The 14,685-nt window shown below is 43.8% G+C and overlaps 1 protein-coding gene across 2 annotated transcripts in view; it reads left to right on the top strand.

The window, feature by feature from the left end:
* The window catches only part of COG7 (component of oligomeric golgi complex 7), a 4,201,489-nt gene that overhangs the window by 265,842 nt on the left and 3,920,962 nt on the right, over nt 1-14,685 (top strand). The window lies entirely within an intron of this gene.

Below are 14,685 nucleotides of genomic sequence, written 5' to 3'. Positions count from 1 at the left end.
TTAGCAGTATTGGGTTTGGGACGCACCTAGCTATGGGGTTGAATGATCATGTCCCCATTAAGCCTGTATTAAGGAATAAACGACTGTAGGGTGTTTATTCTTGTTTGTTTATATATTTATGAATATTTTTCATATTTTATTTGTGTTATTTTTTATTAGATTTTATGCTATTAAATATTATCTAGTTCATATGCCTTTAAGCTGAGAATGTGGCTGCATGAATGTTTGTTTTTTTGGCTGTTAAGCTGTTTGAGATGATATTTGTATACAAGTTATTCTGTCCCCGTTCATGTTTGTCTGAAGAAGCGGTATGGTATTACCGTGAAACCGCTAACTTTCTCTGCAATAGTTATTTGGTACGATTACTTGCTGGTTCATCAAGTTTTTGGATCTGGCTGCATATCGAACTTTTTTTCTGCCTGCTTTGGGGAATTTTACAGCCTCTTGCATTCTGTTAATTCCATATGAGGAAACTTCAATGGTATCTAAAACGTCTATGGTGTCAACATTCTCAGGACCTGGAAACAATTATTCCCATCATTCCTTGTCTAAGGGCAGAGTTCCTTTGGTGGGCAGAGGCCTGCAACCACAAGGGACTCTTTCACTCTACCCCCTGCCGCCCAAACCCTAACTGATGCATCAGACTATACATGGGGGGCTCATATGGCAGGGCAGTGCATCCATGGCAAATGGAACCTTAGCTGTACAGAATGCTTTGACAGCCTTCAAAGGCCTTATTCTTCCAGGACAACTATTGGTAAAGACAGACAACACCACAGTTATGTGGTACATAAACAAATGGGGGAACCCATTCCTACCCACTCTGCAGACTAGCCATGGCTCTGTGGAACAGAGCCTTGAGCAACCAAGGCCACCTACAAGCTCAATTCTTGCCAGGCAAACTAAATTCACTGACAGGTGACTTAAGCAGAAATATCATGGACCCACACGAATGTAAACTGGAACCCAAAATATTCAAGATTTTAAGGAACAGATGGGGACACCAGAGGTGGACCTGTTTGCTTCCCCTCAGAACTATCAGTTGAACAAATACTGCACCAGAACTCCCCACAGCCAAGCTTGGAAAGTGGATGCCCTGTCCTTCACCTGGGAAAGCCTCTCAGTGTATGCCTTTCCCCCTCTGCCTCTCCTCTCGAAGGTTGTAGTAAAGATCAAACAGGGTAAGCCAAGGACAATGCTGATTGCACCAGACTGGCCACGCCAATACTGGTATCCTCTTTTGCGCAGTCTGACAGTGCTACAACCATGGCACCTGCCTCTGACTCCTTCCTTGCTGTCCCAGCAGGTGGGCCAGGTTCTGCACCCTCAGCTGCAGACCCCTGAACCTTGCAGTCTGGCTAATCCCCTGAACTCACTACTAGTAACCCTCAGTAAGAAGGTGCTGGATGTCATTCTTGAGGCAAGAAAACATAGTACTGGAAAATCCTATTCAGAAAAGTGGAAACAATACTGTTCCTGGAGCCAGTCTCGGGATGGGCACAACTGTGTCCAACTTACCTCATATACTAGATTACTTAACAGAAATGCTCTACAAGGGCCTATCTTTCTAAATTAAGATTCATGCCTCTGCCATCTCAGTTCATTATATTACTGAGCTACCCCTCTTCTCTCATCTTCTGGTAAAGCAGTTCCTTAGAGGGGCCAAATATTTAAGACCCCCCCCCCCCCCAGGAGAGCTCCCACTCCAGCCTTGGTACCTTAACTTTGTTTTGGAAAAAACTACCCCCCCCCCTTTAATTGACTGCTACAGCAGAGTTAAAATTCCTCTCATGGAAAACAGCTTTACTTCTAGCCATCACTTTAGCAAGAAGTGTCTGAACTGCAGGCCCTTATGGCAGTGGAACCCTTCATTATCTTCCATGCGAACAGGGTTTCCCTCAGGACTAACCCATCTTTTATGCCCAAGGTGGTGTCTAGTGTGGCTTTAAACCAATCCATTCATTTGTGTACTTTTTTCCCTACTCCCCAGAATAAAGGGGAAATGATACTGCATTCTCTGGATGTGTACAGACAGCTTAGATTTTATTTGGACAGGACTAAGCCTCTCAGAAAATCTGACCAGCTGCTAATCAGCTTTGCTGCAGGGGCAGAGGGGAAGGCCATTTCAAAGCAAACCATTTCCAAATGGATAGCACACTGCATCCATTTCTGCTAAAAGCACCATGGAAAACCTACCCCACAGGGGATAAGAACACATTCCACTAGGGCTACATCTACCTCTACTGCACTTCTCAGAGGAGTCCCTACCAGGGACATCCTGGAAGCTGCAACCTGGAGCTCTGTACACACACTCACCAAGCATTACCACTTGCCTATCTTTTCTAAATCCAGAGCTGGATTTGCACAGCAGTCTTACAGGGCTTGATTGTCAGTCCTAATGCTTCTTAATCTACCTCTACCCTTCCTTAGCTTTGGGAATCAACCCAAATGTGATGACTGCAACAGTGAATACACTTGAACATCTACATTTATGGTAAGTGTACACAACTGTACTTTATACCGTTAAGTAGTAATTTGTTTCCAATATCTAAAAAGTGTTGCTAGTGAAATTGATACCATCATATTAAATCCAACTGTGATCTTATCTAATGAATAACCCGGTCTTGAAGGTGCAGGTAACCATGAATGCATGTCATTATTATTATTAGGACCTGAGGTTATCATTAACAGTCTGATAATTTAGGTCTTATCCTGCATATCGCTCACTACCACACTCTCGGATCATAATTGGATAGTAGTTAGTGGGTGCATCTCTCCTTAGAAGTACTCCAGATGGTAGGCTTTTTTGTCTGCTACTTTTGTTCTCTGAGGTGTGCTATTCACCACTGTTTCTTGCAGACCTCATACAGGTAGTTCCAGTAGTAGTAGGAGCAATGGGTCTCTTAAAGAATTTAAAACAAACCAAGAAGAAACTTCACAGTGTGGAGGGTGGGAAGTTCACTCTAACTTGTAATGCACCTAGTTCACTAATAAAAATTAAACTGCAAAATACATACAAGATAGTAGAAAATAGAATGTCCACAGTTGAGTTAAAAATGGAATATCCTTTATTGAAACACACAAACAAGTGATCCTAGTTGAGTGTAATGAAAAGAATCAAAAACATTCATTTATATGTAATCAGGTTATTTGGAGCAGGGGAGTGGTTACAGAGGGTGGTTCTGTTAAGAGTGATAAGAGTTGAACTCATTTCTTTAACCAAGTCCCCCTTTCCCCTTAACACCAAAGTGTAAACTGTGACTGTGTTACCGTAGATTTGAAACTTAAAAGCTAGAGACAAATTAAAATATATAATACAAGAACAGCTTATTAAGCCTAACCTACTTATCCAAATATTAAGAAACTAACTCACTAACAAGATCGATCACTAGACATCTATCAGAATAAATATTAATACTTATAAACTAAAACACTTATAAAAAAAACATTGCTTTCATACCAAATACTTAATCAGGTTTGTGTGTGTAAAAAAAAAAAAAGTCATATCAATGAACACGTGTAAATCTACAACTGAAACGTTAAGCGTTCAAGGTTTGTTTTTTCTTAATTTTCGGTGTTTGGATTGTAATAATAAACATGCTTTTGGAATTTTTGGGGAAGTCTTCCTTTTTGGTGCCCAGACTTGATTTTCTTGATTTTGAACACCTGAGTAGGCTGAAAACTGTAGATGTTCTAAGTGTTTCACTGTTACAGTCATTACATTTGGGTAATCTGGCAGGTTGCCCTCAGTCGGCCTGAATTCCAAAGTCTTGGGTCCTATGTCGGTTGCTGTCTTCTCTTATAGGTCCATAGGTTCATACTAGGCTATCTGCCCTAGGGCATTTATAAGCCTAGCCAGAGTGTGTTTGGCTTTCGCCACCCATTTTAAATTAATTTTGCTATGCTCTTTTTCGAGGTTAGTATACTGTGCCTCTGTTTAACAGTGACACAGAAGTGATACCTGGGGTAAACCTATGATCTCCCATCCACTCATCAAGATTCCTCTTGAAGAGAGTCAATGAGGGACTCTGCCTAACCTGGACTGGGATTTTATTCCAGAGTGAAGGGAGCCTCTGGGTTATGAATCTGTCCCTCCAGCATGTCCTATTTATTTCAGTGCTGAGGTTCAAGTCTCTCGAGCGCATAGCTTGATGGGATTTGGGTTTTCTGAGGTGCAGCATGTCCATTAATTCCGGGTTGGACATGGCTTTATACGTCAGGCACAGATTGCCTCTGAGCAGGTGGTATGCCACTGAGTAGAGCTGGAGTTTCTTTAACCGGGCAGCATATGGCATCTGTTTGAGCCCTTTGATCCACTTGGTGAGGTACTTTTGGGGTCTTTCCAATTGCTGCAGGTGTCTGGTAAGGTACATCCCAAAAGGGGCATTGTACTCAATTATGGGCCTGATGAAGGATGAGTAAAGAGGCACGATGACCTCCCCTGATCTAGATGTGAATCCCTTCATGATTAGGTGGGCTATATAAAATGTTTTTCTAACCACTTTGGCCACGTGGTTGTCAAATGAGAGATTGCTATCAACTTGGGTCCCCAGGTCCCTAAATACCTCTTCTGTACTTAATGGATCACCACCTATGTGGTCATTTGTGGGCACTTTGTGTTTGCCAAAGAGGATGACTATACACTTTTTGGCTTTTAGCTTGAGGCCATGGCTCTGGCACCATTTGTCTGTTTCTATGAGGCCCTTTTGGAGGATGGTTGTGTTGGCTGGAGAGTCTATTATGGCGCCCAGTTTGCAGTCATCTGCGAACTTGGTCAGCCACAGTCCTTCCGTGTTGGCCTGTACCACCGAGAAATATATACCGAACAAGAGAGGTCCCAGAACTGAGCCTTGTGGGACGCCACTTGTAACTGGTTTGGAGTCTGACATGGCTCCAGCAATTCTAACCATGTGGGCTCTGTCCTTGAACCAGTTTGCAACCCATCTCGTGACATAGGGGTTTATATTTAAGCTGGTGAGCTTATCTATAATGCCCGAGTGGGGTATTGTATCGAAGGCTTTTGCGAGGTCCAGGTAGGCTGTGTGGACCACCTTCCCCTCGTCAATGGCCTTTGTGACTGTTTCAAAGAAATCGACCAGGTTTAAGAGGCAGGATCTGCCCTTAAAGCCGAACTGGGTAGGATCCAGTGTCTGTAGGGCCCCAATATCTTTATTTATGAGGTCCATGATGATCCTTTCCATATCTCTGCAGACCAAGCTAGTCAGGCTTATGGGGTGATAGTTTCCAGGATCCGTTGAGGCGCCACCTTTGTGGAGAGGGACCACTGTTGCTGTACGCCACTCTTTGGGTACATATCCTGTAGTAGTAAGGCTGAGATTGAACAGTAGTTTTATGTTTGGGTTTAGCTCTTATTGGAGTTCATGTAGGACGCAGCCCAGGACACCGTCTGGTCCCATTGATGCTGTGTTTTTTGCTTTGGAGAGGGCGGCTAATGATGTCAGGGGTGTAAAACATGCAGCAGACGCCATTTTATTTAGTCTTTCTTGCCGCGCAGTGCCCAAAGCAGAAGCATTTGGCAAGTGCCGGTCGGCCGACTACTGAAATATTCGCGTTTGAGTTTCAGAACCGAAGTCTTCAATAAAGCTAAGTACCCCGTTGGGGAAACTTTTTTTCTTGCTTTTTACCGGTGTCAGAAAAAGTTAATTGTATTACTTGTGGGAAGCAAATACCTCATAATGATTTCCATTTATACTGTATTCCTTGCCTAGGCCCTGATCACAACATGCCTGGCTGTCGGTTTTGTGCTAGATTTAACCAACGCACTATTAAGCGTTGGTATATTTTTGCATCTAAGTGTTTTGGAAACAGATTTAACTACCAAGAGATGTCGTCTGATAGCAATCCGACTACCGGAGTAAATAAAAAGTGCAAAGAAAAGGACAGAGAAAGGCAGTCGAGATCCAAAACCGACGAAGCTTCTCCTAAGTCAGTCGCCGGTACTCAGTGAGGCGCTTTTGCAGCCCCTGATGCCTGCTACCTTCGAGTCGCAGGCCTTTACCGACACCCATGTGGAGTCTGGCATGCCTCAAGATACTCAAGGTGTTGGACCGACAGATGCATCTCCCTCGGATGGGTCCTGAGCCTCTGAGTAGGCACCGGCTTCTGAGGGTGTATTCAGACTTCAGCATTTTTATTTCAAACCAAAAGCTGCAAAACCAAAGGCAAAGACATCTTCTAAAACTAAAAAACTGATGCCTTTGCCATGTGCACAGGCCTCTATGCCTAAAAAACAAATTATCAAAATGGCTGAAGAACTTATTACCTTGATCAGGGGTACCCATCCCCCTCCAGTTGAGGCCTAGGCAAGACACTGAGTCGTCAGATCAGGTTTCTATTTCTTCTGATTCCTCTTCTGATCAGGAATTATCTTTACCTCGCTATGAGGATTCTGATGTCTATTCCATCTGCATCTCCTCCTGAGGATTATTCATTTGGAGAAAACTTGCATACTTTGAGGGAGCATTTTCACTGGGAGAGTCAAGACTTCTCAGAATCAAAAAAGAGGCTCGGGGATTTCCTCCTCCTCCCTCAGCACAAGCCTTTAGCCATTCCCCCTGTGTTAGACATTGTGGATGATGTTTTTTCTGAGTCAAGCCTGACCCCTGACTCTCTACCTTCGGCTCCCAGTAAGCCTGACAGGTATTACAGGGTCTCTGACTCTCATAAATTTTTATTTAGAAACCCTGCTGCTGATCCTGAAACTATTTCACAGGGTTCAAAGGGCGTTAAGGCCTCAACAGCAAAAAACCCTACCCTCTCCGACAGATTCAAGGGCGCTGGACAGATGGGAAAAAAGGTTTATACATCTGCAACCTTGGCAATCAGGGCCTTAAACTGTCAATTTCATATGCTTAAGTACCAACTACATGTTATGGGATTGCTGAAACAGAAAATGTTGATTTCAGAATGTGCAGAAAATAAGGAATTGCAGGAATTATTGCATGCAGCTGAACAAGTTGGAAAGCATACTTTGCAATGTGGTTTTAATTCTTTAGAGGCCTCCTGCAGGGCCACAGTTACTGGATCTGTGATTAGGAGTCATGCCTGGTTAAAGGAACAAAATTTGACCGATCATGTTAAAGCTAAATTGCTAGATGCACCTATACAGCATGATTCTCTGTTTGATAAAAAGGCAGAAGAGGTTTTAAAGAAAATGGAAGACAAAGCTAAGTCTATGCAAACTGTTACAGATTTCTTGCAAGTGCAGCCACCTAGATCCAGTAGACACTGGCCTACAAAAAATTGGTCCTTTCCTGTGTCAGACAGAGCTCAAAGGGGCAAATCCAGATGCCTTAAGGGTTCCAGGTACCAGGCTCAAGACTCCTACAGGTCAAAGCAATGGGGCGCATCCACCTCCAAATCTGGAGTAGATAAAGCGCAAACCTACAGAAAGCAATCTCAGTGATTTCCCTCTGTCAACACCAAGCCCTTATCTTTTGGCAGCACCCATAACGGGAAAATTAGCACTTTTTGCTCAAAATTGGCAGTTAATAACCCAGGAAAGTGGGTACTGAACATCGTATCACAGGGATACAGATTCCATTTCCACACTCTGCCAATGAGAAATGGTTGGCCAGAACTGCCAAAAAACAAATGGGCAGAGGCACAGAAACAGGTTACTTACCTCATGGATATGGGGGCCATTCAGGCAGTACCAGAACAGGAAAAAGGACAAGGTTTTTACTCAAGACTGTTCTTGGTACCCAGAAAGGACCAGGCCTGGTGGCCAATACTGGATTTGTCTATTTTGCACACATACCTGGACATTCCAAAATTCAAAATGCTCACTTTGCAACAGCTTCTGCCCATGCTGGGTAAGAATGCTTGGCTGGTGACTTTAGACTTGAGGCATACCTGTATGTCCCAGTAAGACAGTCGTGCAGAAGATACCTCAGATTCGAGGCTGGCTTAATGCTTTACCAATTCTCTGCACTGCCCTTTGGCTTATCTACTGCGCCCAGGGTCTTTACAAATTGCCTGGCACCAGTAATTGCATTTTGCAGAGAAAAGTATTCAAATATATCCTTACTTGGATGACTCTCTCATTCAAGCAGAGAACAAGGACACTCTTCTACGACACTTGTCGTTTGTGAAATGTCTTCTAGCATGCCTAGGGTACACAATAAATGAAAAGAAATCACAACTGGTACCCTCTCAAAAGATAACATTCCTGGGTGCAAGCTTGCATACAACTGCCCAGATGGCTTACCTCACGCCAGACAAAGGCAAAGGACTACTTACTTCAAACTGATGGCAACAAAAACCCAGTCTTCTGCAAGACAAATTCTGCAGGCTCTGGGCTTCCTGGCATCCTGCATCCTACTAATTCCATATGCAAGACTGCATATGAGGAAACTTCAATGGTTCCTAAAAAGTTTATGGAGTCAACATTCACAGTCTGGAAACAATGATTCCTCTCATCCCCTGCCTGCAACAGAAGTTTCTATGGTGGGCAAAGGCCTGTCACCAAAACATGGGACAGCCCTCCACTCTACCCCCTGCCAGCCAAACCTTAACAGACGCATCAGATTATGGCTGGGGGGCCCACATGGCAGGAAGATGCATTCAGGTCATATGGGCACCAAATCAAATGCATCTACATATCAACCAGAAAGAGATACTAGTTGTTCAAAATGCCCTAACAGCGTTGAAGGACTTACTTCATCCAGGACAACTACTGATAAAGACTGACACCACCAGAATCCTCATAGTCATGTGGTATATAAACAAGCAAGGGGGCATGCACTCATACCCCCTTTGCAGATTAGCCATGGCACTGTGGGACACTGCTTTGACCTACCAGATACAGCTACAAGCTCAATTCCTGCCATGAAAGCTAAATACTCTGGCAGACCAACTAAGCAGAAATCTTATGGACCCACAGGAGTGGAAACTGGAATCACAAATTTTCAACATGTTGACACGCAAATGGGGGAGCCCAGACATGGATCTTTTTGCCTCACCCCAGAACTATCAGTTGGACAAATTCTGCACAAGAATTAATCACAAAAAAGCTTGGAAAGTGGATGCTCTTATCATTCAGCTGGAAAAGCCTGTCAGTATATGCTTTTCTACCTCTGCTCTCCAAAGATCTACTAAAAGTCATACAGAACAAACCAAAAATGATTCTGATTGCTCCAGACTGGCCTCACCAACAATGGTACCCACTTCTGCGCAATGTCACACCTTCCTCCGTGGCACCTGCCTCAGACACCTTACCTACTGTCTCAGCAGAACTACCACATTCTGCACTCTCAGCTTCAAACTTTGAATCTTGCAGCGTGGCTAATCAACTAATTTCACCCTTGGCATCCCTCAGCAAACCTGTGATGGATGTCATTTTGGAGGCTAGAAGGCCTAGTACTAGAAAATCTTATGCTGACAAATTGAAAATGTTCTGTGCCTGGAACCAGTCACAAGGAATAAGCACAGCAATGCCCAATATTCCTCAGATTCTGCAATACTTAACTGAAATGCTTTACAAGGGCCTATCTTTTTCTTCCATAAAAATCCATGCCTCTGCCATTTCAGCTCATTACAGAGCCTCACCTCTTCTTTCATCCTCTGCTATATCTCAGAGGGGCCAAAAATTTAAGACCTCCAAGGAGAGTGCCAACTCCTGCATGGGGCCTCAATTTTGTTTTGGAAAAGCTCACTCTCCCTCCTTTTGAGCCAGCTGCTACTACAGACCTAAAATTTCTCTCCTGGAAAACAGCTTTCCTTTTAACAGTCACCTCAGCTAGAAGGATTTCAGAATTACAGGCTCTTATGGCAGTGGGAGCCTTTCATTATTTTTTATCTGGACAGGGTGTGTCTCAGGACCAATCCATCTTTCATGCCTAAGGTGGTATCAAGTGTGGCTCTTAATCAGACCATTCATCTGCCAACTTTCTTTCCCAATCCATAGAACAAGGGTGAGTGGATTCTGCATTCATTGGATGTACACAGACAACTTAGATTCTACTTAAACAGGACAAAAGCTCTAAGAAAATCAGAACTGTTGGTGGCATTTGCTGCAGGGGCAGAGGGAAAGGCTATTTCAAAGCAGACTATTTCCAAATGGATAATCCATTGTATTCGTTTCTGCTGTATGCGCCATGGTAAACCTATCCCCAAGGGGATCAGATCTCATTCCACCAGGGCTGCATCTATGTCTGCAGCCTTTCTCAGAGGGGTTCCTACCAGAGACATTCTAGAAGCTGCTACCTGGAGCTCAGTTCATACATTCACCAAACATTACCATTTACCTCTCTCCTCTAAATCCAGAGCTGGCTTTGCCACTGCTGTACTGCAGGGCCTTATAGCTGCTCCTACTGCTATATAAATCCATCCTCCCAACCTTAGCTTTGGGATTCTACCCAAATGAAATGACTGCAACAGTGAAACACGAAGAACATAGTACAGTATTGTACACTTACCATAAATGTAGATGTTCGAGTGTATTCACTGTTGCAGTCCTGGTTACTTACCCTCCAGTCCCCTGTTTTTCTTACTATACCTCTCCTTTCTTTTTACTATGCTTAAAAGCATTTTTGGTGTATTTGCTTTTGTTTGGAGGTATATTTTTTGATATATATATATATATATATATATGTATGTATATGTTGCTCCCCATTTGGGGGGCATCTGACATCTGGGGCAAGAAGAACTGATGTAATGGCGTCAGCTGCATGTTTTATACTCCTGACGACCTGACGTCATGGAAGAAGGGACAGCAAACTGACGCAGGATCCAAGACATTGGAATTCAGGCCGACTGAGGGCAACCTGCCAGCAGATTACCCAAATGTAATGACTGCAACAGTGAATACACTCTAACATCTACATTTATGGTAAGTGTACACAACTGTACTTTACCTCCTACTGCACCTCTAAGTGTCAAATATTGCCTGTTCATATTTGCATTAATAATTCCAAAACCATGCTACACATAAGGTATCTGAATATTTTATCTTGGTGTATGTGATGGCAAACACGATTGTATTGATATGTGACTTCTGTCAATTAGTATTAGACCTTGTCAGGTGATAACTTAATTTTTTTTTTTAAGGCTCAAGCCACACCCACTGGGAGTTGAAGGTACACACTCAAAGCTGTATTGCAGGGAATGAGTTAAGGCAAAACGAGCATGTTTAAAGCAAAAGGGGAATGTTTAGAGTAAAATGAGCACAAGAAAAGTGTAATGGGCATGAAAAGAGATGAAACGAGCAAAACAAATATAAGGGCAAAAAGGGTGCATTAAGCTTAAATAAAGCAGGGCAACTACACTTTTTTTGTCAGTGTTGATGTTCTTCGTCTTCCATTGCTGCAGTCCTTACTATTGGGTATAGTCCGCATCCAGTCGGCCCGAATACCAGAGTATAAGGCTGACGTCGGTCAGGGCGCATTAGTCTGACGTCAGTACGTCAGGGTACTAATGCGCATGACCGGCGTCATATCCTCAGTCTTTTTTGCCGCGTGGTCCGATGCAGAAGCAGTTTTGCGAGTGCAGGTTGGCGTTCTGAAATATTTCCGAAACCGGAGTTTCAGACCGAATCAGAGTTGGCTAAGTATCCCGTTGGGGAACATTTTGGTTTTTTCTTGCCTCAGTATTTAACCGGATGTCAGAAAAAGTGAATAACTGTATTTCTTGTGGGAAACAAATACCTCATAGGGATTACCATACATTGTGTATACCTTGTTTAGGGCCTGAGCACGACGTTGTTGGTTGCCGCTCTTGTGCTAGGTTTAACAAACGCACTATTAAGAGGAGGTTAGACTGTGCCAAAACTTCTTTTAGAGGTAGGCCAAGTTCAGCTTCAGTAGGGGCTTCTCCTAGCATTTCGGGTTCTGTACCTAAGAAACATATGCTTAAAATGGCAGAAGATTTGATTACTATGATTAGAGGTTCTATGGGCCCTCCTGATAAGAGGCCTAGGGTGGAACCAGAGTTTGACAGTTTTGAACAGGGTTCAGGGGCTTCTGAGTCTTCTGCGGAAGATTTGCAGGAGTATCCTCATTATTCTGATTCTGATGTGGATGATGCCACTCCTTCGGCTTCTCCTCCTGAGGATTTTTCATTTTCAGAGACTCTGCATTCCATGAGGGAGCACTTTAACTGGGAAGGCCAGGATTACTCTGATTCCAGGAAGAGGCTTAGGGAATTCTTGTTTTTACCCCAGCATAGGCCCTTAGCTATACCTCCTGTATTGACTGTGGTGGAAGATGTTTTTGCAGAGGCTTCCCTGAACCCTGATTCTTTGCCTCCTGCTCCTGTTAAACCTGATAGGTACTATAGGGTGCCCGAAGCTCATAAGTATTTGTTTAAGAGTCCTAGGGGACCCAGAAACTGTTTCTCAGGGGCCTAAAGGTGTTAAGGCCTCTGTGGTTAAAAATCCTGTTCCCACTGACAAAGAGGCAAGGGCGTTGGATAGGTGGGGTAAGAAAGTGTATACTTCTTCCACTCTAGCCATGAGAGCGTTGAATTGTCAGTTTCACATGCTGAAATATCAAAATTATCTCCTTTCACAATTGAAATCTAAGGTGGATGCTTTGGCGGAAGGTATTGATTGTAAAGAATTGCTGGATTTAGTTTATGTGTCTGAACAAGTGGGCAAGCATTCTTTGCAATATGGTTTTGATGCTGTGCAGGCCTCCTCGAGGGTGGCTGCCACTAGTTCTGTTCTTCGCAGGCATGCCTGGTTGAGGGATCAAAATTTGGCTGAGCATGTTAAGACAAGGATTTTGGATGCTCCTTTACAGTCTGATGTGTTGTTTGGTTCACCTGTGGAAGCAGTTTTAAAGAAAATGGAGGACAAAGCTAAGTCTATGCAAACTGTTAAAGATTTTTTGCAGGTACAGCCACGAAGTTTAGTAGAAATTGGCCTGCTAAGGGGTGGACATATCCTGCTTATGATTCCCAGTCTAGGGGTAGGTCTAGGCGTGGTAGGGGCGGGCTCAAGGTTCTTTAGGCCTAGAACAGGAGTTCACCTGCTCAGACTTCTGGTGAGGGCAGGGGTCAGTCCTTTCGTAAACAGACCCAATGACCTGCCTTTTCAGCTGCCAGTAGATTCTCGTCTGGCAGCTCCTTTGGGAGGACGACTGTCTCTTTTCAAAGAAAGTTGGGATTTAATTACTCAAGACAGATGGGTGTTGGACATCATTCACCACGGTTACAGATTTTATTTCCATACAATGCCCCCTTTCAAAGGCATGCCAGACGTTCCTCCTCCACAAAGAAAAGAGGCTCACAAGCAAGTTTCTCAGTTACTCCAAATGGGGGCCATTCAGCCAGTCCCTGTATCAGAAAGGGGCCTAGGATTTTATTCTCGCCTGTTCCTAGTGCCAAAGAAGGGGAACACGTGGAGACCGATTTTGGATTTATCTCTCCTCAACACTTATCTGGACATTCCCAAGTTCAAGATGTTGACGTTACAACAGCTTTTACCCCTGCTGGGCAAAGATCACTGGATGGTAACTTTAGATCTCAAGGAAGCTTACCTTCATGTGCCTATCAGGCTAAGTTACAGGAAGTATCTGCGGTTTCGAGCTGGAGATTCTCATTATCAGTTCTCTGCATTGCCCTTTGGCTTATCTACTGCCAGAGTATTCACAAAGGTTCTGGCTCCAGTGATAGCTTACTTCCGGCTACAAGGAATTCAAATCTATCCTTATTTAGACGTCTGCCTGATTCTGGCTCAAGAAAAGGAAGACCTTCTACAGCATCTGGAATATGTTATAGCAGTGCTAAGATGCCTAGGGTATTCTGTGAACGAAATAAAGTCCAGTCTAGTACCCTCTCAAGACATGTGCTTTCTGGGTGTGAGACTGAATACAGCAGCCCAGATGGCCTTTTTAACCCCGGACAAACAAAAGAGTCTATCACTTTACTTCCATCAACTATCTCATCAGTCCGTGCTGACTGCAAAGACAGTCCTTCAAGCATTAGGGTTCATGGCATCTTGTATTCTGGTGCTTCCCAATGCCAAACTGCATATGAGGAAGTTACAATGGTATCTCAAAAATGTATGGACACAGCACTGCCAGGATTTAGACACTGTCATTCAAATAATACCTTGCCTTCAGAGAGAATTTTTGTGGTGGGCTCAGGAATGTCACCTAAACAAGGGACTCTCTGTGACCCGGCCAGAGGCGAGTCAGATTTTAACGACAGATGCCTCGGACATTGCTTGGGGAGCTCATCTAAATGGAAAGTGGATACAAAACAAGTGGCCTGCCAGACTACAGCATCTACATATCAACATGAAGGAGATGTTAGCAGTCCAGTTTGCATTAATGGCTTTCAAGGAGTTACTTCTTCCAGGGCAGGTGTTGATTCTAACAGACAACACAACTGTCATGTGGTACATCAACAAGCAAGGGGGAACACATTCTTATCCTCTATGCAGGCAAGCGATGATTTTATGGGAGACTGCGCTAAGCTTGCAACTAACTCTTCAGGCAAGGTTTCTGCCAGGAGCACAGAACTCCTTAGCAGATGTGTTAAGCAGACAAATCATGGATCCCCACAGTGGAAACTGGATCTTCATGTATTTCAGAAATTGACAGTGTCATGGGGAACTCCAGACATAGATCTGTTCGCTTCTCCACTAAACCACCAGCTGCCAAAGTATTGCACAAAGGGGTTTCATCACACAGCTTGGAAAGTGGATGCTCTGTCTTTCAG

Source organism: Protopterus annectens, chromosome 12.part0, assembly GCF_019279795.1.
Source record: "Protopterus annectens isolate FY-2018-M chromosome 12.part0, PAN1.0, whole genome shotgun sequence".
Lineage (NCBI taxonomy): Eukaryota > Metazoa > Chordata > Ceratodontiformes > Protopteridae > Protopterus > Protopterus annectens.
The sequence above is the reverse complement of the archived record's forward strand: the minus strand, read 5'-3'. Positions and strand labels throughout refer to the sequence as shown.